Source organism: Podarcis vaucheri (genome assembly GCF_965113315.1).
Source record: "Podarcis vaucheri genome assembly, chromosome: 4".
NCBI lineage: Eukaryota > Metazoa > Chordata > Lepidosauria > Squamata > Lacertidae > Podarcis > Podarcis vaucheri.
Window position 1 is genome coordinate 95658955 of NC_138762.1, and position 26527 is coordinate 95685481.

Here is a 26527-nt window from a genome sequence, read left to right on the forward strand (position 1 = left end):
CTCTGGTCCGTGTCTTGACTTGACTAGTTCCGTGTTTTGTCAGGAAATCCTGTGCTGCTGCAATGCATTCCTCTCAAGGGTGCCCATTCCAGAACTGCCTGATATCAGACGTTGGAGGCCAGCTTACAGCAAAGAGGGAGATCTGCCGCCTCAGTTCTAAGCAAGTTTACTTAAGAAGTGCAAGCCTGCTAATTTCAACAGTACTTCCAGTAAAAGCATGAGGATAAATGCAATTTTAATTTCTTGTCCCTAAATCCAGTGCTGTGGCCTAGCCGTGATGAAAGCAAAGTTACAAAGAGGTGTGTTTTGTGTGTGTGTGTCATTATTTATATTACTTATGCTTGCAAAATTTTGAACATAATAGATCTAGCGGCTTGTTTTTAGCAAAGTTTATTTTAATTATCTTTCACAGGAGGCAAAGACGTGCGAATAACTTCTCCTGATTTAGTAGCTCAGCTTCAGAAGGCTATTTTAGGCAAGCTATTCAAGAGTTGCATGTCGCTGTCCCCAGGGCCACCCCAATAACTCACATATCACACAGAATTTTTGTTTAAGGTTTTTGGCATAATTTTGGCCACAACTTTATTAAAATACAAAAATGTGAGTGGTTGCTTAGGCATTGGTTATGACTATCTGCCCCCCCCCATAGGGGACAGACTGACATTCCACACGATGCAAAAGTCAGAAAAGGGGAATACATTTTGGGGGTAGCGACAGAGCAGGGAACCTGCCCTCAGCCCTCCCCAAATGCAACCAGGAGCTCATTGCTATGGCCCGAGCCCCCTTGACAGAGTGGACGAGCAATAGTTAGCCCCTGATTCCTTTAACGGAATCCCTTGCAGCAGCAGCATTAGAGGGGCAGGCACAGCCCATTCATGCCCCTCAACCAACCAAACCATAAACCAATGCCTAACCGCAACCTTACAAGTTGTGACGATTTGCTACGCAGTAGGCAAAAACCAAATGGCCCCAGCCAACCAGCCAGATGGACAAAATTCCTACCGGGCCCCTGCCCCAAGAGCAGACGACCCCATGACAGGCATAGCAAGGTCAAAGCGAACAACCCTAATTCTAGGGGGGGGGGACGGGCAATCCAATGCAAGGGGCGAAAAGAGGAAGCCCTAGCCTTGTGCAAGGAGTTTTAGCATTTCTGGATTTCAATCAACAAATGGCAACATTAACTTCTTCCCAACAACAAGGGGAAGCCCCAATCGCATCAGTGGCCAATGATCAATTAGCCCGCCCCCAACTTTGGAGTGTCCTGGTAGCCCCCACCGCAACACAGGCTCTCCATGAAGGAGAACACACTTAATAGAACTATGGTTACTGCATCAAAGCAACAGATATGCATTCAGAGACAGAATAGAATATCAGTCATCCCCATTCATAGAAAATAATCTCATTTTTAATATACTGTCCGATCCTGAATCTATTGCATGTCTGGAAGACCCATCTGTGAATCTACTTTTTTATCATTTTCCTGCAGCATTCCATTAGCGTTGCATGTGCAAAACAGCTATTTCATGTACACAGTGGCATACAAACTAGGTATTTGGACAGTCCAGACAAATATATTCTATTGTTCTTACAGCTGCCAGCTTTTTAGCTGGTCCTTATTCCTGTGGCTATGATGTGTGGAGGTGTTTATCTTCCTGCCATCATTATTATCACCTCCTGATCATCTTTAGCTTGAGCTCCCATTTAAGGCATAAGGACAGGCCAGAACATTTTCTTTTCCTGGTCAGCTGGAAACTCACATTAATCACTGGAACTGTGAACATGTTTGAGGGCCAAGCTTTGGTGATCATTGCCAGAAATTAAATCCTGGAAGCTTGTCCAAGCAAGAATACACCAACACTCTACCACAAAAACCTGCAGTTTTATGAAGAAATCAGAGGGGCTTGAGATGGATAATGGGTCGTGAATTGTACTGCAGCTATTAAACAGAATCTTGATTCTGCCTCTGCTTACACTGATATCACTTAATCAAATTAAAACACAATTGTATTCATTTTGTCTGTGTGCCTGTCCAGAAAATTGCTAAATGTTGAAATACCAGGAGGATGACCTCTTTTGTCAGCTAGCCAACAAAAACCAAACAAGCATTCTTTTGCAAAGTGAGTTCTCCTGGTGGTTCACTTTAGAAGCAATTAGACAGCATAAATAATTAGAACTTCTGGTTGTGTAAATAATTGAGGATTGTCTAAAAAGAACATTTTATGCTCATTATCCTTAATTCAAGCTAAGTATTATTATACAAAATAAGAGGGTAAGAGTCTGTCTTGAGGACTGGGGAACACTTTCTTGATAATATACTCAGTGGCGTAGCGTGGGGGTGCAGGGGGGGCCGGCCGCACCGGCCGCACCGGGCGCAACATCTGGGGGTTAGGGTTAGGGGGCGCAAATCCATGGGTTAGGGGGCGCAAATTACTTGCCTTGCCCCGGGTGCTGACAACCCACGCTACGCCACTGAATATACTGGTTTATAAACCCAGGGAGGGAGAGAGAGAGAGAGAGAGAGAGAGAGAGAGGGAGAGAGAGAGAGAGAGAGAGAGACTGAGCAAGATACATTACTGTTACTGAAATGAATGGATGATTAATTAGGGCACTCACTGATGAGAAGATATGGAGCAGTCTTTAGAGATTCACCATTCTAATGTCAACCTTTTTTAAAAAAAAATCCTACATGATAATCACATCTGTAATGAAATCAATTTATGGTAGTTTCAAATTTGGATTCCATAGACAAATGGAAGACATTAATAAGAGGAAGACAGGGAATTTGTGTATCCCAAACAACTCATTCACCTACAACGCTGATCACATTTATTATAAACCACTCTTCTTGCCACAAGAGTCCAGGGCAGCTAATAATAAATAATACGGTTCTGAATCATAGTCTCCAATTGCTACGAAAATGCCAAGACCTTCATGAAAACCCTTGAGCCATGGTGGCTTCTCACCTTGTCATGCAGGGTCCCAGATTCCCAATGCAAGTCTTTCCTTCTCCTCCTCCCCACTCAAAAAACTCAAATCTTTCTCCAACTTTTCATTCATTGCTCCTTCCATCTCCTGGTCAGGCAAAGAGAGAAGCACCAACCTACTTGGGGTTCTCATTTTGCAAGCTCTTAGGAGATGCTCAGCAACATCACACACAACGGGGAGGGTCTGCTCTGCATTCAAACCCACCTTCTTTGCATTGCTGTCTCACCTTTCATTGCCAGTTTCGTTTGGGAGCCGTCTCTGGGCCGTTGCCACCTGTGTGTGTTACAGGTATTTCTTCATTGGCTCCTGCTTTGAGAGAGATGCAGAGAGATCCAACCCTGCAGTTTGGCTCTCTCTCTGTGGCTTAAAATGAACCAGAATAGATTCCTAGGGACGTGGGTGGCACTGTGGGTTAAACCACACAGCCTAGGACTTGCCGATCAGAAGGTCGGCGGTTCGAATCCCCGCGATGGGGTGAGCTCCCATTGCTCGGTCCCTGCTCCTACCAACCTAGCAGTTTGAAAGCACGTCAAAGTACAAGTAGATAAATAGGTACTGCTCTGCCAGGAAGGTAAACGGCGTGCGCTGCTCTGGTTCACCAGAAGTGGCTTAGTCATGCTGGCCACATGACCCGGAAGCTGTACACCAGCTCCCTCAGCCAATAAAGTGAGATGAGCTTCGCAACCCCAAAGTCGGCTACGACTGGACCTAATGGTCAGGGGTCCCTTTACCCTTTACCTTTAGATTCCTAGAGAGGTAGAGAATTTAGGGAGATGAGGGAGGGGGGTCCTCTGGAGCAAAAAGGCCTCTCTCCAAAGTACCTACCTGCCTGGCTTCTCCCATGGATGGGGAAAAGACATTGATCTCTCCCTTGAACTGAATCAGTGTGCCTTCTGAAATCTGATGGTTCTCCCCATTTTGTGCATTGGGGTGGAGTCCCAGGGCAACTGGGGGAGGAGGTCCGGGGGGGGGGTCTGTGCAGCTGATCCATCCAAGATTCACCACAACACTAGGAAGCTGCAGATGCTTACATATTCCTAATTTGCTCAGAAGTTTGAGATGATAAAAAGGAGATGTTTATGTATCCATCCCCAAGGCTCACAAGTTTATATGTCCCTGGATATATACATATCATATCATATCATACACCTGCACAATCACAGCAATAATGTTGTTCAAAGTTATCATACTTCCAAAATAATCCTAAATGCATGATGACTTCACATAGTCTTCACACAGACGCGCGTGTGCGCGTGCACACACACACACACACACACACACAGTTAGTTGTATTTATTGATTTGGGGTTTTCTTATCCCCTCGGTCTTCCCTAAATGCAATGCATAAATTCAAAGATTTCTGTGCTTAAAATACGGCAGTTTCAAGTGTTTCCTCTAATAGCTTTTGTACTTGACCAGGAAGAAATGCTCAGGCAGTGATGCAGAACAGAAGGTCCCTATTTTCATCTGAGGGATGTTGGAGGGTATTTTGAGTGCAAAGTAAAAAGAACAGTACCAAGTGCAGCTGACGAGTGAGTGTTAAACAAGTTGTTTTAGGTCGTTGGTTAGTTGCGGTTTGGTAGGAAGGTATGTTGCTGATATTAAGAGAAGTTCTCTGGCTTCCTGCCTGTCTCCAAGCACAATTCAAAGTATAGGTGCTTGCCTTTTAAAAACCTAAATGAAGCAAAGTACTTGAAGGAATGGTTGCTCCCATAACCAGCCTGCCCATCCAGAGGGCATCTTCAGGCTCTTTTCTCTCTCTCTCTCAAATTAGAATATTCATTTAAACAACCTTAAAATATTACTGACTTCCCTTCCTCTCTTTCCATGGTTAATTTTATATAAACTTTTTTATATAAACTTAACCAGGCTTTCTCAACCTTGGCCCTCCAGATGTTTTGAGACTACAATTCCCATCATCCCTGACCACTGGTCCTGCTAGCTAGGGATTGTGGGAGTTGTAGGCCAAAAACGTCTGGAGGGCCAAGGTTGAGGAAGCCTGAACTAAACCATTCAATATTCCAAAGGGAGAAGTTCCAGAATGAAACAGGTCTGACAGTGGTTAAGAAGGTGAAATACTTAGGGGTTTGTATGACATCTAAGAATCTGAATTTGTTTAAAGATGACTATGAGAAATGTTGGTCAGAAGTTAAAAAGGATCTAGAAATATGGTCAAATTTGAAGCTTTCCTTGCTAGGCCGAATCGCAGTTATAAAGATGAATGTATTGCCTAGAATGTTATTTTTGTTTCAAACATTGCAAATTCTTGACAAGATGGACTGTTTCAAGAGGTGGCAGAAGGATATCTCGAAATTTGTCTGGCAGGGCAAAAAGCCCAGAATAAAATTTAAGATTTTAACGGATGCAAAGGAAAGAGGGGGATTTGCCCTGCCAGACTTAAAATTATACTATGAATCAGCAGCGTTCTGCTGGATGAAAGAGTGGATGCTCCTCGAGAATACAGATATCTTGGACTTGTTGTTGTTTAGTCGTTTAGTCGTGTCCGACTCTTCGTGACCCCATGGACCAGAGCACGCCAGGCACTTCTGTCCTCCACTGCCTCCCGCAGTTTGATCAAACTCATGCTAGTAGCTTCAAGAACACCATCCAACCATCTCATTCTCTGTCGTCCCCTTCTCCTTGTGCCCTCCATCTTTCCCAGCATCAGGGTCTTTTCCAGGGAGTCTTCTCTTCTCATGAGGTGGCCAAAGTATTGGAGCCTCAGCTTCACGATCTGTCCTTCCAGTGAGCACTCAGGGCTGATTTCCTTCAGAATGGAGAGGTTTGATCTTCTTGCAGTCCATGGGACTCTCAAGAGTCTCCTCCAGCACCATAATTCAAAAGCATCAATTCTTCGGCGATCAGCCTTCTTTATGGTCCAGCTCTCACTTCCATACATCACTACTGGGAAAACCATGGCTTTTACTATACGGACCTTTGTTGGCAAGGTGATGTCTCTGCTTTTTAAGATGTTGTCTAGGTTTGCCATCGCCTTTCTCCCAAGGAGCAGGCGTCTTTTAATTTCGTGACTGCTGTCGCCATCTGCACTGATCATGGAGCCCAAGAAAGTAAAATCTCTCACTGCCTCCATTTCTTCCCCATCTATTTGCCAGGAGGTGATGGGCCCAGTGGCCATGATCTTCGTTTTTTTGATGTTGAGCTTCAGACCATATTTTGCGCTCTCCTCTTTCACCCTCATTAAAAGGTTCTTTAATTCCTCTTCACTTTCTGCCAACAAGGTTGTGTCATCTGCATATCTGAGGTTGTTGATATTTCTTCCGGCAATCTTAATTCCGGCTTGGGATTCATCCAGCCCAGCCTTTCGCATGATGAATTCTGCATATAAGTTAAATAAGCAGGGGGACAATATACAGCCTTGCCGTACTCCTTTCCCAATTTGGAACCAATCAGTTGTTCCATATCCAGTTCTAACTGTAGCTTCTTGTCCCACATAGAGATTTCGCAGGAGACAGATGAGGTGATCAGGCACTCCCATTTCTTTAAGAACTTGCCATAGTTTGCTGTGGTCAACACAGTCAAAGGCTTTTGCATAGTCAATGAAGCAGAAGTAGATGTCTTTCTGGAACTCTCTGGCTTTCTCCATAATCCAGCGCATGTTTGCAATTTGGTCTCTGGTTCCTCTGCCTCTTCTAAATCCAGCTTGCACTTCTGGGAGTTCTCAGTCCACATACTGCTTGAGTCTTCCTTGTAGAATTTTAAGCATAACCTTGCTAGCATGTGAAATGAGTGAAATTGTGCGGTAGTTGGAGCATTCTTTGGCACTGCCTTTCTTTGGGATTGGGATGTAGACTGATCTTCTCCAATCCTCTGGCCACTGCTGAGTTTTCCAAACTTGCTGGCATATTGAGTGTAGCACCTTAACAGCATCATCTTTTAAAATTTTAAACAGTTCAGCTGGAATACCATCACTTCCACTGGCCTTGTTATTTGCAGTGCTTTCTAAGGCCCATTTGACTTCACTCTCCAGGATGTCTGGCTCAAGGTCAGCAACCACACTACCTGGGGTGTACGAGACATCCATATCTTTCTGGTATAATTCCTCTGTGTATTCTTGCCACCTCTTCTTGATGTCTTCTGCTTCAGTTAGATCTTTACCACTTTTGTCCTTTATTATGGTAATCTTTGTACGAAATGTTCCTTTCATATTTCCGATTTTCTTGAACAGATCTCTGGTTCTTCCCATTCTGTTGCTTTATTTCTTTGCATTGCTCGTTTAAGAAGGCCTTCTTGTCTCTCCTTGCTATTCTTTGGAAATCTGCATTCAATTTCCTGTATCTTTCACTATCTCCCTCGCATTTTGCTTGCCTTCTCTCCCCTGCTATTTGTAAGGCCTCGTTGGACAGCCACTTTGCTTTCTTGCATTTCTTTTTCATTGGGATGGTTTTAGTTGCTGCCTCCTGTATAATGTTGCGAGCCTCTACCCATAGTTCTTCAGGCACTCTGTCCAGCAAATCTAAATCCTTAAACCTGTTCCTCACTTCCACTGTGTATTCATAAGGGATTTGGTTTAGATTGTATCTTACCTGTCCAGTGGTTTTTCCTACTTTCTTCAGTTTAAGCTTGAATTTTGCTATAAGGAGCTGATGATCTGAGCCACAGTCAGCTCCAGGTCTTGTTTTTGCTGACTGTATAGAGCTTCTCCATCTTTGGCTGCAGAGAATATAATCAATCTGATTTCGATGTTGCCCATCTGGGGATGTCCATGTGTAGAGTCGTCTCTTGTGTTGTTGGAAAAGCGTGTTTGTGATGACTAGCTTGTTCTCTTGACAGAACTCTATTAGCCTTTGCCCTGCTTCGTTTTGATCTCCAAGGCCAAACTTGCCAGTTGTTCCTTTTATCTCTTGATTCCCTACTTTAGCATTCCAATCCCCTATAATGAGCAGAACATCCTTCTTTGGTGTCACTTCTATAAGGTCTTGTAAGTCTTCATAGAATTGGTCAATTTCAGTTTCTTCAGCACCAGTAGTTGGTGCATAAACTTGGATTACTGTGATGTTAAAAATCTTGGACTTAGAAGCTTTTAATAATGTATTTGGATGGCATGCATATCTATGGTATGACAAGGTTAAAGTGCATAAAGCTTTTAAAAACCACATTGTTAGAAAAGCATTATATAATGTCTGGATCAGATATAAAGATTTGATGGAAAACAAAACTCCTAGATGGTTGTCGCCATTGGAAGCTAAAGCTGTGAAAAAAAAACTCAATATGGAGGCCAAATGGCCAAAGTATTGGGAAATTTTGGAACAAGAGGGCGATAAATTGAAACTACAGAGCCATGAGAAATTGAAGACCAAAGTACGAGATTGGCTCCATTATTATCAAATAATGGAGGTTTATAAACAAGACAGGAAAATTGGCTTCCAGGTGGAGAAATCAAAATTAGAAACAGAATTGTTAGAACCCAATGCTAAGAACTTGTCTAGAATGTATAACTTGTTGCTGAAATGGAATACACAAGATGAAACAGTTAAATCAGCTATGATTAAGTGGGCACAGGACATTGGTCATAACATCATGTTTGCTGACTGGGAAAAGTTGTGGACCACCGGTTTGAAATTTACGGCATGTAATGCCTTAAAGGAAAATATTATGAAAATGATCTACAGGTGGTACATGACCCCAGTCAAGCTAGCAAAAATCTACCATTTGCCTGACAACAAGTGTTGGAAATGTAAAGAAATTGAAGGTACTTTTTATCACCTTTGGTGGACGTGCCCGAAGATTAAGGCTTTCTGGGAAATGATATATAATGAAATGAAAAAAGTACTTAAATGTACTTTCCCTAAGAAACCAGAGGTCTTTCTCTTGGGCATTGTCGGCCAATTGGTGCCAAAGAAAGACAGAACTTTTTTTATGTACGCTACCACAGCAGCAAGAGTACTCATCGCAAAGCACTGGAAGACTCAAGATCTGCCCACTCTGGAAGAATGGCAGATGAAGGTGATAGACTATATGGGACTGGCTGAAATGACTGGCAGAATCCGTGATCAGGGGAAAGTGACGGCGGAAGAAGACTGGAAGAAATTTAAATCTATCTTAAGAAATATTGTAAAATTAATGAAAGTTAAAATGTCAAGGTTTTAGGGGGGGAAGGGGTTTACAGCTGTAAAAGATTAAGTAAAAGAAAAGAATAAGGGATAAATCAGATAAAACTAAGTGTTAGGATTTGCTGAAATAATTTTGGAAATTGGGATGCACAAAGGGGAGGTTTGGGGAAGTCAACGAAGTAAGGTTTATGAAAAAATGGTTATGAAACTATACATGTGTGTTTGTTTGTTTATTTGTTTGTATGTGTCTATAAAAAATTTATATAAAAAATAAACAATTCAATATTCCATTATTACTTCCATCGAAACTTATTTACACTGTTGAATTTATCTTAATACTGCCAAGGTTTTCAAGGGTACAAAGTTCCCCCCATATATTCAACAGACATTTTCCAATCTTCTTTAAATGAATGTTCTTGTTCTCTTATTCTATGTGTTCAGTCTTCAAGCTGCGCATCAGCTTACGTTGCCATTCTTCTTTAGTTGGGACCTTGCTCGTTTTCCATTTGGGGGCTAACAAAACACGGGCCGCAGTAGTGGCATACATAAATAACATTTTTTTGACACCTGGGAATTTCCATCTGAATTATCCCCAACAAAAAGGACTCAGATTTTTGTGTGGGGTATTATTATTATTATTGTTGTTATTGTTGTTGTTGTTGTTGTTATTATTATTATTGAAAAGTGCTTTTAAACATTTTTTCAATTCATCATAAATTATTTCCCAATACTCTTTTACCCTTTCACAGGTCCACCACATATAAAAGAACATACCCTCGACCTCATTGCAGCTCCAGTACTTATCTCATTCAGTCTTATACATCTTAGCAAGCCTACTCGGAGTTAAATTCATCTGTAAATCATTTTCAAGCTCTTCTCTAGGTCACCACCACATCAAAGGTAAGAGCCTAATAGCAACAAGATGCAGAGCTGCCTTGGTGGTAGCACCCTGTTTATGGAGTTCTATCGCCAGAGAAGGATCCATATTATTTTCTTTGGGGCACCAGAGCAATATGCATACATGCATATATAGATACATACTGCAGCTGGGTAGCTCACTTGGTTATAGCATGGTGCCAATAATTGTCAGGGACCGTGCTGAGGAGGGCTGCACTGAGGAAGAATGGTGGGAGCCACCCCCTCCCCCTGATCCTGATCCTGAATCTTCCCAGGAGCAGGAGGACAGTATAGATTTGGAACAGTGGTTTGCAGAGGGTCATAGTTCAGAAGGCAGAAGCTGGGAAATACTGGATGGGGAATAGCTAGGAGAAAAAACACTGGGAGAGAGAGGGTTAACAGATTCACAGTCTCTGGACAGCATTCACTCTCTTTCTCCAAAGTCAAGGAGAGCTCAGAAAGTGTCAGAACAGAAAGCACAGAGGGTACAAGCTCAGATTACAAGACGTAGGAGTGACATAGATTAACAGGGACTGAAGGAGGTGAAATCCTTAACTGAGAGCACCGCCATTTCTAGGAGACATGTTCTTTGTTCTCTCACTGTGAAGATTCTAACTGGTAAGACGTTCCTTTTGTTTGATCCTTTGTTCACTGCCCTGGGGGAGGAAACTGATTCCCTGAAGCCTCACAATAATGGTTGCTTACCTCTTTCACTAGGTGGGCACCTGGTTGCCATCCCAGGGCAGTAAGAACACAATGCACATGGCCAGGCGGCCATTGAGAGAATTCCCTTTGGCTTCCTGGGTCGAGTGCCTGTCAGCTGCTGCAGTCCAAATTGGCCAATGTATGGCCTTATCTGAGGTGTGTGCCTTGGTGGCTGAAAGGGGCAATGGCTGCATGCCTGCCCAGGCAGCCAGCAAAGCATAAAAGCTGGCAGCGCCTTCCTACCTCAGCGCAATCAAGGTTGCAGATTTGAGCCCATAAGAGACAGCTGCATATTTCTGCATTGCAGGAGTCGGACTGGATGACGCTCAGGGTCCCTTCCAACTCTATGATTCTGACATCACGCTATCTGTATGCTACCTATCCATAGCCAAAATAATGATCAGGCTGCCTTGCATCAAGGGGGAAAAAACATAATTACAAGCAGAACAAAATTACTCAAAAACAATAAATAAAGCTTCAAACTGAACCACTTCCAAATAAATCAAAAATCCAGCTCTGCATTATCCTTCTCAAGCTACAGTGACTAGAGCTGTACGCAGTATTCCACATGTGGTTGCACTGTTGACTTCTGTAATGGCGTTACGATATTGGTAGGTTTTTGTTTCTGTTTTGTAATCTCTTTCCCAACGATCCCTAACATGGAATTTGTCTTTTTCGCAGCTGAAAGAGGAGTAACTGTGTCCCCCGTGCCCCTCGATAGCCAAAAGCCTTCTGCTAAAAGTACCTCTTTGCACGTATAATAAACAGCAAGGGCTCTGATAAAATGAGGATTTTGCTTCCACCGACTGTCTTGCTTCATGAGGGAATAAGTGGAGAAAATGCCTGAAAGAGAGACCCACTTTAAGGATGATCTGTCTTTGAGCCTCATTACCTTGAGCGCCTGCCTTGGCTACAGGAGTCTGTGGGAGAGTAATGTTGCTAAGAGGAGGGGGGGATGTTTCTCTCCCCTTTTAAAACCTGTAAAAGGCTAAACATGTTGCCAGAAGGAGTCTACAGTTCAGCTCCATTACTGTGCCTCCCTCATCAGGGAAGTTTTAAAGTATCCTGATGTTTTCTGGCTGTCCAACTAAATCGCTTCTCTGTTTGATATCCCACAGACTTTACAGTTCCTGCAAAGTACACTTCACAAATAAATCAGGCAGCTAGGTAACCGGATAGCTGTTTTAAACAGCACATTGTTAAGGTTTCTGTCCTTCGGATCTGTCAGTGCAAATTTGTAATGAATACTTTACCTGCATGGTTTGTCAGATTTAAGCGCAGTCATATTACTCCGTGGGGCAATTCATCAACTCACACTTCATTCTTTTAGGAACTGGGTATTGGGTTTCCAGAAGAAGGAGAAATCAACGCCCTCCTCTTATAGGCTTCAGGCCACATATATTTAAATTATACAGGCTTGAGGGGGAAAAGGAAACAAGATAAAATTATAAAACTGCTTCAGTGTGATCATTGTCAGCCTAAAGCAGAGGTATATAAACTTGCACATCAATGCTGTACCACAACTGTCATCATCCCTGACTATTGCACCTGCCAACTGAGGCCAATGGGAGGTGAAGTCCAACAACATTCCTGCATTGCAGGAGATTGGACTAGATGACCCTCGTGGTACCTTGAAACTCTACATTTCTCATATATATATATATATATATATATATATATATATATATATATATATGCAGGTTTTGGTGTCTTCGGGTGTCTTCCCGTGTAAGAGTCGGGGTGTCTGTGCGACGTTTCGACGAGGTCTCACTCGTCATCTTCAGGCTGGTGCTTTCGGCTTCTTGTTACTGGAACAGAGCAGAATCTGGTGTTTGAGTTCCTATAAATACTGCTGAGGGGTGTGGTGTATAGCCTCCAACGTTCTGGGCAGAGAGGAAGTTCCTAGATTAGTGTGCCTTTTCTTCTTTTGTTCCTTAATTACTTGAGGGATATCTTGAGTGATTTCATGAGTGATATTCTGAATACCACTGGGTGGGTCATTAAGTGTAGATTAGTTGCTAAAGCTTTCGTGTCTTGACCTCTTGAGCTTGTGAAGAGTTTTTCTGAGAAGATGGCTGTGCTGCATTTAGTTGTGCTCTGGCTTGGCTTCGTGTATAGGGGCGAGCTGTGGTTTTGTGCCTAGTGCCAGCCAGATCTGTGTAGGGATTGTAGGGGGGTGCAGCATCCGGAGGTGCCACTATAGTTTGGCTACTGGATGGAGTCTGTAATATGTCTGTGGAGAGGGTCTGGGTTTGGGTCTGGTGTGGTTGATTGGTGACGGCGTTCTGTGTGCCTCTGGTTCTGGTGTCGGTTTTTGTGGGGAGGGCTAATTTCCAGATGTCTGGCAGGCGGGACGTGTCGTCACGCTTGTTCATGTTGTGAGGGTGTTTCTCTATCTCGATGGCTTCCATGATTATTCTCTTGTGGTGATGTTCCATGTTAAAGAGCAATTTGGAATCTGCAAAATTAATTTCGTGTCCTGTTTCTTTCATGTGTTGGAAAAGAGAGGAAGTTTTTTCTTCTTTTTTGACGGCATTCTTGTGTTCTGCGATGCGTGCATTTATTCGTCTGTTTGTTTGTCCAATGTACGTGGCTGGGCAGACTTTGCAGGGTATTTCATAGACCCCTTGGTTTTCCAGCTGGATTTTGTCTTTTGGGTTTCTGAGGATATTGGCTATTTTTTGGTTGGTGCAGAAGGCTGTTTTGATATTGTGTTTATGGAGGATTTTGCTAATTTTGTCTGTGGCACCTCCGGATGCTGCACCCCCCTACAATCCCTACACAGATCTGGCTGGCACTAGGCACTAGGAACTTCCTCTCTGCCCAGAACGTTGGAGGCTATACACCACACCCCTCAGCAGTATTTATAGGAACTCAAACACCAGATTCTGCTCTGTTCCAGTAACAAGAAGCCGAAAGCACCAGCCTGAAGATGACGAGTGAGACCTCGTCGAAACGTCGCACAGACACCCCGACTCTTACACGGGAAGACACCCGAAGACACCAAAACCTGCATTCCTGTACCCGTGAAAATCTACGAAAGCATATATATATATATATATATATATATATATATATATATATATATATATATGATTTTCTGTTTTACAATTTAAAGTACTCATTTTACATCCTTAAGATACCAATGACTTCCCTCCTTCTCTTTCCATGGTTCATTTTACATATCATAAATCCCTGCATATTTTACAAAAACTATACCATTCAGTATTCCGTTATTGCATCCATAAAGACGTGTTTACGAGTCTGTGACTAGGAAATGCAGCGCAGCACCACTCTGATCTATGGGATTTATGCATTTCCGATTCAGTTTCCCTGCTCTTTCAAATTCCGTTCAGCGTGAAGCAAAAGGAAAACTTCGCTGATAAAAATTCCAAAGCAAATGCTGTTGACAGTCACCATGTGCAGATTGGAGGAGAGAAGAAGAGAAGAAAAAGAGTTTGGATTTGATATCCCGCTTTATCACTACCTGAAGGAGTCTCAAAGCGGCTAACAATCTCCTTTCACTTTCTCCCCCACAACAAACACTCTGTGAGGTGAGTGGGGCTGAGAGACTTCAAAGAAGTGTGACTGGCCCAAGGTCACCCAGCAGCTGCATGTGGAGGAGCAGGGAATCAAACCCAGTTCACCAGATTACGAGTCCACCGCTCTTAACCACTACACCACACTGGAGAGAAATAGTGTGTGGTTCACACCAAATACTACAGATCAGACTCTATCCGGAATTGGCTGGATGCTGAGGAGTCGGCGGGATTGGAGAGTGACTTGGAATAAGGGATTGGTGATCTGGGGGAGCCTGTAGCAGCTGGGAGACGAGAAGCAGAGGCAGGAGAAGCTGCAAAACTGGAGAGTGAAGAAGAATTGAGGAAGCTTCTCGTGCTGTCTTCACCTCTCCTGCTCCACTGTCTCCCAGGACCAGAAGATGAGTGAAGTGGGAAGAACAGAAACAAGTTACACACCATAGGGGAGATACATAAGATGAGGTCAGGGGCAGGACCTGTTGCAGAACCTGACTCATCAGGTGCCAACCTAGGAGTAGCTGAGACACATAGGACTGATGGACAAGCCTTTTCCTAACTTACAAGCCTACCTTTGACCAAAAAAAGAGTTAATTCCTCTCTCTGGACATTCTGTGCCTGCCAGCACCATGGCAGACTGTTTGCACAGAGGTATTAAAGAGTGGTGCTGTGGTCTAAACCACTGAGCCTCTTGGGGTCACCGATCAGAAGTCAACAGTTCATATCTCCATAACAGGGTGAGCTCCCATTGCTCTGTCCCAGCTCCTGCCAACCTAGCAATTTGAAAGCACACCAGTGCAAGTAAATAAACAGGTACCACTGGGGTGGGAAGACTTTTCTGTGCGCTCTGGTTTCTGTCATGGTGTTCCATTGCTCCAGAAGCGGTTTAGTCATGCTGGCCACATGACCTGAAAAGCTGCCTGCAAACAAACTCTGGCTCCCTTGGGCTGAGGTGAGATGAGCGCCGCAACCCCACAGTCACCTTTGACTGGATTTAACCATCCAGGGGTCCTTTACCTTTTAGCCTACAGAGGTATTGGACCCCTATTGCACGTGGGAAGTTGAGCTAAAGTTGAGAGTGCACCCTAATAAAGATTGATCCTAATAAAAGATTGGTCCTAATAAAGGTATTAATTGCTTCTAGTAAAGGTATTACCTTTTACCATTCATTAATTTCACAACTACCCGCAACTGTGAAACAAGATGAGGATGAGTATAAGTACAAAAAAATCATGCAGGTAATATATAACTATCACGATTGTGTGTGCGTGTTTGGGGAGGCAACATGTAGCTTAGCCTAGGGGAATAGTTCACTTAGGAACAAATGTTCAGAGCAACTTAGCTCACAGATAAAGCCCTTCTTGATCTCTCTGAAATCTTTACTTCAGCAATAAGTCACAGGGTAAAGATCTGGAAAGAAGAAGATATTCTTCTCTCATTTCGAACGTCCCTTAGTCTTTCCACGGCTCAGCCTTAAGTGAAGGTTTGTGCTGATGTCTGTACACAGCTATCTGTCCCAAAGGCCTCATTCTGAAAATGCGGAGTGAATGCTGTGCTTCTCCTGTGAGAGCCTTAGTCTAAGTTGTGTCAGTCACTCAATAAAGGATTTGAACACTGACAACCTTTTCTATGTTTCTCAGTAAAGACAGAAGAATATGTCCTACACTGACAAATCTGGGTCTGGAAACATGGGTCATACCTGAATAGCTGTGGTGATGAATGTTGTGGCAAATGTATATTTGGCACGAAAGAAGTGTGGTGAGAGGGAGATTTTTCACCTATCTGAGAATCCCAGGGGGCAGGGATTGGCTGGGGACAAGGGTTGAAGGAGGAAAGTGGTGGCCAGGAGAAGGAAGAAGGACCACTTCCCCACTTCTTGTGTGAAATATACTCAGAGTCGCAAAGTGATTTCATGCTCTTTCTTCAGCTCATAGCGGTGAGGAGGAATGAATGAAAGTCCCCTCACAGTATCTGCTTTATATACGGTACATTAATTACACAATGGCTGCACATGATTGGCTAATTCCGGAATTCTACTGTAAGCCAATCAGGTTGTGGATTCACTTCTATCTGGAGCAGGATTGGGTGGTTCCTGCCAACCAATCATACTGCTGCATTGTTCTAGGACTAATCAGACTGCTGCATTCTGAATCCTATTGTTCTAGGACCAACCAGACTGCTGGAGTTTGGATCCTATTCAACTCAGTACATAACACCGTGTCACCCATTTAGATGGTAATTGTGAGAATTAGAGAACAAAATTGGGGGGGGGGTATTCTCGAAGAATGGAAATTTTTGTAGAATCTTTTTTAAAATATCATGATTCTGTTAAAACATATGCAGGATTTGAAGTATAGCAACAGATGAGAATTTGTAGTTCAATAATTAAGAACTGATATATAAAACATAAGGGTAGAATATAAGTAACACAGCAGCTTTATAAGGGAATAAAAGTACACCATGGGTGGATGGGAAGTCAAAGGATATGAGATTATTTGTTCTTATTGTATTTTAAGAGAATTTGTAAAAACTGAAAATTTAATTTAAAATATTATAACGTAGATGGCTTCAGAAATGGATTAAGCTTTTCAATGTCTACTGCTAACCTTGATGGTTATCTACTACCTACAGGATTAGAGGAAGCCTGTGTCTCTGAATAACAGTAGCAGGGGAACAAGGACCGTTGTCCTCAGGTCCTCCTTGTCGGCTTCCTATGAACATCTGGTTGGCCACTGTAGAAAAGAAGATGCTGGACTAGTTAGATCATTTGTCTGGTTTAGCGATTATTCTTATGTTCTTAACTGTTCAGTCATGACCAGGGTCCAAGTTTTCTGCTGAACTTCTACTTCATCACTTAGCACAAGAAAGTGAAGGAACACATACCTGCCAACATTTCTCTGATGAAAATAGGGATGTCCTATTCCATAATGATGATGGTGGTGGTGGTGGTGATTTGCCACAACCACTCTGGGTGATGCTAGGAGACCTCTATTCCCCCTCCAAAAGACACAGTTCCCAGAGTTCCCTGGGAAGAGGGTTGATTGTTCAACCAATTGTTTTGGTCTGCAACTTCCATCATCCTGGACCAGTTGCCTTGTGACTGGAGCTGATGGGAAGTGAAGTCCATCAATATCTAAATCCGCCGCTGTCCCAGATGTGTCCAGTTATTAAAAAAATAAGACTTCCCTAAACAGGGCTGCCTTCAGATGTCTTCTAAAGTTTGTGTAGTTATTTATTGCCTTGGCTCAGGGGGTCGCATAACTGCATACCTGCCAACATTTCTCTGATGAAAATAGGGACATCTTAAGGAAAATATGGACTTTCTGGGATCAAATCAGAAAACAGGACAGCTTTCATACAAACCGGGACTGTCCCTGGAAAATAGGGACACTTGGAGGGTCTGAGAACATCAGTAAGCAAGATTTCAGATGGCTGTAGAGGAGAAGCTGCAGGTAAGTCATTGTGGTCAGTGAGATGGATTGTTCAGGCAGCTCTGTGAGATAATCTGACAATGATGCTTCTGAACAATATGGCCCACATTTTTCAAGAAGGGAGATGCAAAGCTTTCTAAGGCAGGGGGAAGGAAAACAATTAAAGTGGGCATCCCAGGTGATTTGTTTTGGTAAAGCAGTCTGTCCCATCGATTTGTGCAGTTTTTTGTTTGTTTCCAAGCTAGAAAGGGGGAAAGAAATGGACTTTTACTGCAGATGAAATATTGTACAAAGCAAGAAACATTTTGTGTGAAGTATCTATATATGCTGCCATTCATGCTGGAAAACAGCACTACGGGGCAAAAGTCAGAGAAATTTATTTTGAAGTTTTTCTTCTGTGTAATCAAGAGATCCCTGTTACTACATGGTGATTAAAATAAAGGGGAAACCTTGTGATAAGAGTAAGACTGAGCACAATTTAAAGCAGTGCACAATAATTGTAGTTAGAGTATCTACTAGAGGGCAATGGCTTGCTAACCCTTGACTTATGGAGTCAATATTCACACGCACGAACACACACACACTCTATATGAAGTACCTGGACCACTGGAATTTAAGCAATTTAAAATTGCAGATATTAATATTGCACAGTTTGAAGTTACTGGATGCATAAAAACCAAGATCTTTTGGAATAGCAGCGTTGTCAAGGTCCATATGTTTAATCCAAATAATTACTTGCAGAGCTTTCTTCAAAAGGAAAACCAGTGCATCAAAGATACATCAGCCTGAAGCTGTTTACCTAGAGAGCTTCATTTACATCCTCACTTATTTAATAGCCTCATCACATTATCAAAGATTACATTCAGTTTAGAATAGAGAATAATTAACAGTTTATCATTAACCCATTCAGGAGCTGAAAGTCCCACAGTATGCTGCAATGGAATTCCCCAATGTTAAACTTTCATTAATACACATAGCCATTTACCATTTCTGCATGAATTAAACAAGTATACTTAATGTTTAACACTGTTCATTCAACCATTTTCTATTGAACTACAAACTGCAAGTGAAAGCTATGTATTTTATGTTTAAGTATAATTGGTTTAATTGACACAGAAATGGAAAATGTCTGTGTATTAATGAAGGTCTAACATGGGGAGATTCCATCTGAGCTCTTGCTGAGTAGATAATTAACCAATTTTTGTTTTCTGCTAGCTAACATGTGAGTGTTGTAACCTTAGATCAGGTGACAAAGGTATTGAGTTGCAAATCACCATTTTGGAGGGTGTTGCCTTCAGTCTTTCTCTCAAGACTCTATGGAGTAAGGAAGTAAATGAAACTCTGGGACAGCATTAGTTTAGTATACTAGACATCTTGGGTTCAGCAGATGGCTCTTCACTCTTGCCAGGGGTGAAGGAAAGTCATTTGCCTATCATTGACCTGAGCTTGTGCAGAGTGATTTATGGTAAGAATCCTACCTTGTGTACAGAACATAACTCAAATTGGTTTGCTAAATATAGGAGATTGCAAGGATATCTTAAATCTACACACTTGCTTTGCAGCAATAAACCTAGCTGGCCTTCATTTCCCCCCTATATTAATATTAGCACAAATACTATCAACTTACTTCAGAAAAAATCATTACATTAATCTTGGTGTTTAATGTCAAAATGATAACACTTCATGGAAATGTCTCAAGGGGCGCAAAGAATCACATTCACTGGATTTCATATTTTATGATCCCTTGATGTGTGTGTTTCTGTTTGTAAAGAGAATAAAGTAATATTATCTCAGTTATAAGAGTTCTTAGCATTCTGCTTTTACCTACAGGGTAGGTTCTGTGCTATTAAAATTAATGTCATTGCTAAGGTCTTCAGAAGGTTTATAAAGCCATGAAGAAATTTGTGAAATGGAATGAAACTTCCACACAGGCTTCAAAGCTTAGTATCAAAACTGTTTTAGTCCCGGCCATTATGAAGTCACATTTTGTCATTGATCTTCTCTAAAGAGTGCTGAGATTACTAATGAAGCTGCTGAGAAACTAAGAAGACTTTTGAGAATTAAAATCTTTTGAGGATTAATTTATTAAAAACTTGAATGTTACCCCCAGTCCTGAGCACATTTCGAAGGCAGAATGTTACTGTATGTTGTGATCAATGGAACCAAAACTCCCTACAGCTGTTCTCAGTGCAATTCTGTGCATGTCCACTCAGAAATAAGTGCCACTGAGTTCGATGGCACTTACACCCAGGTAAGAGGGTAAAGGAATGTAGTTTTAGTGAATTGTAGCTTCAATTCAATGCACATTACCTGGAGTATTGTGGGTCCAATTCTATACACAGTACCTGGGAGCAAATCTCACTGAACTTCTAAGATTTGCTTCAGAGTAGATATACATTTGTTTGTGGAAGTGTTGCATAGCAATCAAGCAGAGTGACATGTTTTCCACTGAGGTGAGGTGGCAGACTCTTGGGTTGACTAGGTAGTTCTGAGGGAGTTTTCCTTTGTATATTTGGTTTATTGCTTCCCTGTCATTTAGAAGACATGAACTAAGAAAGTCAAAACTTCTGTTTGTTTCTCCTCAAATTACACACTATTTTTTTTCATTTTTGTTATCAGGAGGACTTTTCTCTCTGACTTTGTGCTATTTGAGTAGTTTTGCTATCATATGTAAGGAAGAAGTGGTGGCCGGATAGAGCAGTGGCAGAGGAGAGGTTAAGAACTACTCTGCTCCTCTCTTCCAATGGCTTCTCTACTCCAAATGGTTCCCCTCCAGAGTACATTTTGCATCCCTAGGAAAGAAGCTGTCTTGAATGTGAATATAATGTGCCATCAGGCCATTTTGCATTGGCTCGAGTTAAAAGAGCATCTCAAAACCAGACAGTTCAATAGGATAACTTATTTGTTATGCACCGGCCCACAGGTCTGCCTCCCATGAAGCTGACGTTGTGAACAAGCGAGGAAAATAGCAGAGCAGATGTTGAGGTGGTGGAAAGCAGTGCCTGAACAAATGGAAGGGATTATCTCTGAAAACTCTGCAGGAGGGCAGAAAATCAATATGAGTTATCTTTGAATAAATACTCAAACTGGGCTTGCCGATGTAAGTAGCTTGCTTTGGCTCTGCTTATTTGCACCTCACTCTGAGCCATTTGGTGCATACTTACCACATAAAGGAACCGTGAGGAAATGCATGCAGAGAGAAGATAAATGGCAAGAAACTGACCTGTTCAAGGCCTTGCTATAGTATAGTATGTATCCTGGAAAAGGTTTAGGGTTGTGTGATGCCTCTTCTTTCTCCAGAACTGTGTGTCCCAGGCTGCATTATATACCACAGCAGGAGAAAGTATTTCAGGAGTATAATTTATCCCACCCGTGAAACTGACTTGCCATAGCAAAAGAGTCTGAACTCTGAGAGCCTACAAGACACTTGTTACAGGCAGAATGACAGCCTTTTTTATCTAAGGCCATGCTCCTTCACTTTGAGCTTGGGGGGGGGAGGTTGCCCAAAGTTTGGGTCACCATATTTCAAGAGCCCAAACTCAGGCCGCCCACAGCAGAGCCCGAACCCCTGTGCATTCAACATCCATGTATAAAACGACCCCCATTTTTGACTGAAAAAATATAGGGAACAAGCATTGTCTTATACACAGAAAAATACAACAATATTTTGAGATCCATACACCAACACAAAGAATGGTGTTAGAATCTCCTTTCTTTCTTCTTTCCTCCCCCATCTCACTTCATCCTCTCTCTCTCTCTCAATTTGTGAGAATGGGCAGTGTTGGATGGTGTTATGTACTGAGTTGAATAGGATCCAAAATGCAGCAGTCTGATTGGTCCTAGAACAATAGGATTCAGAATGCAGCAGTCTGATTGGTCCTAGAACAGTAGGATTCAGAATGCAGCAGTCTGATTGGTCCTAGAACAATAGGATCCAGAATGCAGCAGTCTGATTGGTCCTAGAACAATAGGATCCAGAATGCAGCAGTCAGTCTGATTGGTCCGCAGGAGCCACCCAATCCAACTCCAGGTGGAAGCGAATCCGCAACCTGATTGGCCTACAGGAGAATCCCAGAATTAGCCAATCACACGGGGCCCATTATGTAAATAATGTATATAAAGCAGACATTTCAGGGGAACTTCCATTCCTCACTACTGTGAGCTGAATAAAGAGCATAAAATCCACACTTGACTCCGAGTATATTTCAGGTGGTGAGGATCTGACACACACACACACAGACCCCCCACACACTGTCATTTGCATTAAATTAGACTGAAGTCCATTTACGGATCTGGGGCTGCAAGTGGCCCACACTTGTCTCAGTGGGTGGGAACATACTCCAATATGTTTGTTGCAAGTCTCATCTGTTATTTCTATGTTGCAGATCCAGGACTGGGGCATAACAGAATGAGGAAGAAGCCAAACTTCTTTGCCACATTACAGTGGTACCTCGGGTTAAGTACTTAATTCGTTCCAGAGGTCCGTACTTAACCTGAAACTGTTCTTAACCTGAAGCAGCACTTTAGCTAATGGGGCCTCCTGCTGCCACCGCGCCGCCGGAGCACAATTTCTGTTCTCATCCTGAAGCAAAGTTCTTAACCTGAAGCACTATTTCTGGGTTAGCGGAGTCTGTAACCTGAACCGTATGTAACCCGAGGTACCACTGTAGTTGCTTTTAAAGAAACATCATTCCTGTTTCACTTGGTTTCTATAGATAATACATTGTTGCTACCAAACTACTGCATTCCAGTGTTTTTTCTTGCTGTTCTTCACTTACTTTTCCCTTAGATGTGATTTGTGGGATATTTAAAACAAACAAACAATACAACTACAGCACCATCTTGTTTAGTGGTGGCTGGAAAAGTGCAATGAGGGTTCTCCAAACTTTAGTGTTGTATTTTCTCCTTACTGCTTTCTTTTAAAGTAGCTTCTGCTTTTCAGCAAGTGACCCTATAATCAGTTGCTTCCTGTTCATCCATGGCTGTAGCATTTCTGAATTAGCCCTTTAACTGGTCAGTTTCTGTCCCCTGCTGTACTCTTTATAATGACTTCTTCCTTCCTTAAAGCTAACACAATTGCTTCCCTGTGTATTTGATTTAGTGGTTCTAACTGAGATACTTAAAAACAGATTATGAGCAAGGAACTCCTTACAGGATGTCCACAACTGACAGAATGAATTCTACTTCATGGTACCAGTAGATTGGGACACTTGCTACAGGGATGCTAGTCTTCATGATAAGAACAATAGATTTTCTAGTCTAGGCACGTCCAACAGGTAGATCGGGATTTATCAGTAGATCACTGGACGTCTGTGGTAGATCACTGGTAGATCACTGGCTCCCCCCCAAAAAAGCTTAAAAGGTTTGGCTCCCCTAAAGAAAGCTCAACAACCTTGACCTGAACCCCACAAAACCCCACAGGTTAAGGGGTGATATGATAGCCATGTTCAAATATATAAAAGGATGTCACATAGAGGAGGGAGAAAGGTTGTTTTCTGCTGCTCCAGAGAAGCGGACACGGAGCAATGGATCCAAACTACAAGAAAGAAGATTCCACCTAAACATTAGGAAGAACTTCCTGACAGTAAGAGCTGTTGGACAGTGGAATTTGCTGCCAAGGAGTGTGGTGGAGTCTCCTTCTTTGGAGGTCTTTAAGCAGAGGCTTGACAACCATATGTCAGGAGTGCTCTGGTGGTGTTTCCTGCTTGGCAGGGGGTTGGACTCGATGGCCCTTGTGGTCTCTTCCAACTCTATGATTCTATGAAAACAGGGCTTTCCTTGGGAGTCTCTTGGGAGTTGGCCACCCCTGTTCTAGTCCATAGGCGCTCACTCCTGCAGGCTGAGGTCCCTTAGGCCCCCATCCAAAGGCCCCTTCAAAGTTAAAAGGCACTGACATTTAAGTGGGGGGGGGGTGTTCCATGTCTTGTGAGCAATTATGTGGGGTGGGGCTTATTTTATTCAAGTTGACCCCCTGTTCTAGACAGAATGCACAGAACAGCACAGTATCTCCCCAGAGGTATTAAACAGGATCATAAAAGCAGAGTTTGATTTTGTTGAACACATGTCCTGTCTGTTCACATGCCACCCACCCACTATTCTTTTTTAACAGCTCTCTTTGTACAGTACTGCTACATCACACGTGGCGACGACTGGTTTTCCCCGTATGAGAACAGGTTCTATATCAAAATGGCAACTGGGGTTGGCTCACAGTGCTACTGCAATGCCATGATGGAGGGGCACAATTGTCTTTATGCTCCTATCCTAAAACGTTTTGCTTGCAAGCTCAGCAGTTCCTAGAATTCTAGCCATTAAAAACACCTTTTTGTCTTCAGCTGCTTGAAAAATGTGGAAGAACTGCTTCTGATTTGTGCATCGTTATTGCTTTAACTGATCTCCCCTTGTCCCATTTGTGAGCTGCAAGAGAAGAGTCCTCATCTATTCCATTCACATTGATAATTGTCATGTTAAATGATCTGGCTGCTAGCTAAACAAGTGGAACGCATTGCGCATACAAATGTCACTGCGTATCTTTGATTCTCAGCAATAACAATTTTGCAGAAACGCAATGCCCTTGGCTAGTGCAGCCAGTATGACAATCTGATTAGCAAGGACATGAGGGAATGGTCAAGGAAAGGGACTGAACTTTCAAGGCAACATGTGCTGCAAAATGCTCGACAGCATTCTTCCCCGCTTGAAAAACAGCAAAATCATAGCACATCAGTGGAATGCAGACTGCTCAGGCCACAATATCAGTGGGAGCTTCATCTAATGCCCTGTTGCTCAGCTCCGCTGACCACATTATCAAGATGTTAACACCGTTGCAGCAAAGATATAATAGCTCAACAGAGTACACAATAGATTTGAAGCTCTGTTTGTGGAACGTGACTGTCACAAACCGAAACACAAACATCTGGCAAACCACAAATATGTCAATATTTGAAGCAGCATCTTCATGCTGTGATCCTGTCATGTTGGCTGGGCTTGCTGTGCTTGTAAGTCTGGGCATGCTACTGGAAATTACAGTTAGCAAAACCAGATTTTGATGCCTTCCAGTAGCAATGGTGTTCTCCAAAACTGCAATTTTATACCTGCCATAAATTGGGACCCAGACTAAGATTTTTTCCAAAATGGCCTTGATAGCATGGTAAGTAAAAAATATTTTGAGACAACCTTCAAGGCCTCATAAATTTAATTAGGCATATGGGCCAAAAGTTTCCCACGATTTCCTCAGCCCCTCAATGGATGTACTTTGAAATCTTGAGTCCCCACTCCCAGATAGTTATATTCTAGTTCCATAGCTTAAAACAAGGATAGTTTATTATTATTATTATTATTATTATTATTATTATTATTATTATTATTACAGTCATACCTCGGGATGAATACGCTTCGGGTTAGGCAAATTCGGGTTGCGCTCTGCAGCAACCCGGAAGTAACAGAGTGCGTTACTTCCAGGTTTCGCCATGCACGCATGCACAGACCATCAAAATGATGTCACATGCACGCGCAGAAGCGCCGAAATGTGACCCGCAGATGTGCAGACACGGGTTACATTCACTTCAGGATGCGAACGGGGCTCCGGAACGGATCCCGTTTGCATCCCGAGGTACAACTGTATTATCTTTGGTTTTCATTGTCGTCCAGTCCTCCATTTTACAGGAACTTGTGAGATAATTCTATCAAATAGATTCTCTCAGCTTGGCACCCTTCCTCAGAAAAGTGGCAGTTCTCTTTATCTGCACCATTATATAATCATCTACTATACATTTAAAGCACTATTATACCACTTTAAACAGGCATGGCTTCTCTTCAAAGAACTGTAGTTTAAGGGTGCTGTAGTGATGCTAGGTAAGGTAAAGGGAACCCTGACCTTTAGTCCAGTCGTGACCAACTCTGGGGTTGCGGCGCTCATCTCGCTTTATTGGCCGAGGGAGCTGGCGTACAGCTTCCGGGTCATGTGGCTAGCATGACTAAGCCGCTTCTGGCAAACCAGAGCAGCACACGGAAACGCCGTTTACCTTCCCACCGGAGCGGTACCTATTTATCTACTTGCACTTTGATGTGCTTTCGAAACTGCTAGGTTAGCAGGAGCAGGGACCGAGCAATGGGAGCTCACCCCGTCGCGGGGATTCGAACCGCTGACCTTCTGATCGGCAAGTCCTAGGCTCTGTGGTTTAACCCACAGCGCCACCCGCATCCCATAGAGATGCTAGGAGACCTCTATTCCCCCTCCCAAACACACAGTTCCCAGAGTTCCCTGGGAAGAGGGTTGATTGTTCAACCAATTGTTTTGGTTTGCAACTTCCATCATCCTGGACCAGTTGCCTTGTGACTGGAGCTAATGGGAAGTGAAGTCCATAAATATCCATATCTGCTGCTGTCCCAGATGTGTCCAGTTATTAAATAAATTAACTGCAATGTAATGAGAGTGAACATAGACAGATGAACTAGCCATTGCAGTGGCACCCCTTGTGTGAGACCAACCTTCTGACGCCATCATCACTGTAGTTTACCTGGATGGGGCTTGGATGGGCCCACTCAGTCTCAGCCTTGGTGCCTCCTTGTCCTGCTCCAGCTTTGCTCAGTGAGGTAAGTGTCAAGAGGGAAGCTCCACCTCATCACAAGACACTACTGGGCACTCGTTATTCACATGTTCAGGGAAAATGTCATAATGCAGGAGACAGAAGCCATCTAGAGGAATGTCCATATTTTGTATGTACTGTATTTTTCGCTCCACAGGGCGCACCGGACCATAGGGCGCACCTAGTATTTAGAGGGGGAAATCAAGGAAAAAAATCTTCTTTCCACCCCAGCCCCAAAGAGCAGTGTACAGGCTGCGCGCAACCTCTCCCTGCCAGAGGCGTTGCGCGCGGCTATGGCACAAACCAAGACAGCGAGTGGCA

At 42.9% G+C, this 26527-nt stretch overlaps 1 long non-coding RNA gene across 1 annotated transcript; it reads left to right on the forward strand.

Annotated features, from left to right (window-relative positions):
* The first annotated feature begins 233 nt into the window (after positions 1-233).
* On the forward strand, positions 234-12090 carry LOC309530256. Its single transcript, XR_014218732.1, has 3 exons — positions 234-299; positions 9805-9955; positions 11988-12090. It is a non-coding gene; the product is annotated as an uncharacterized lncRNA (long non-coding RNA).
* Positions 12091-26527: the final 14437 nt, after the last annotated feature.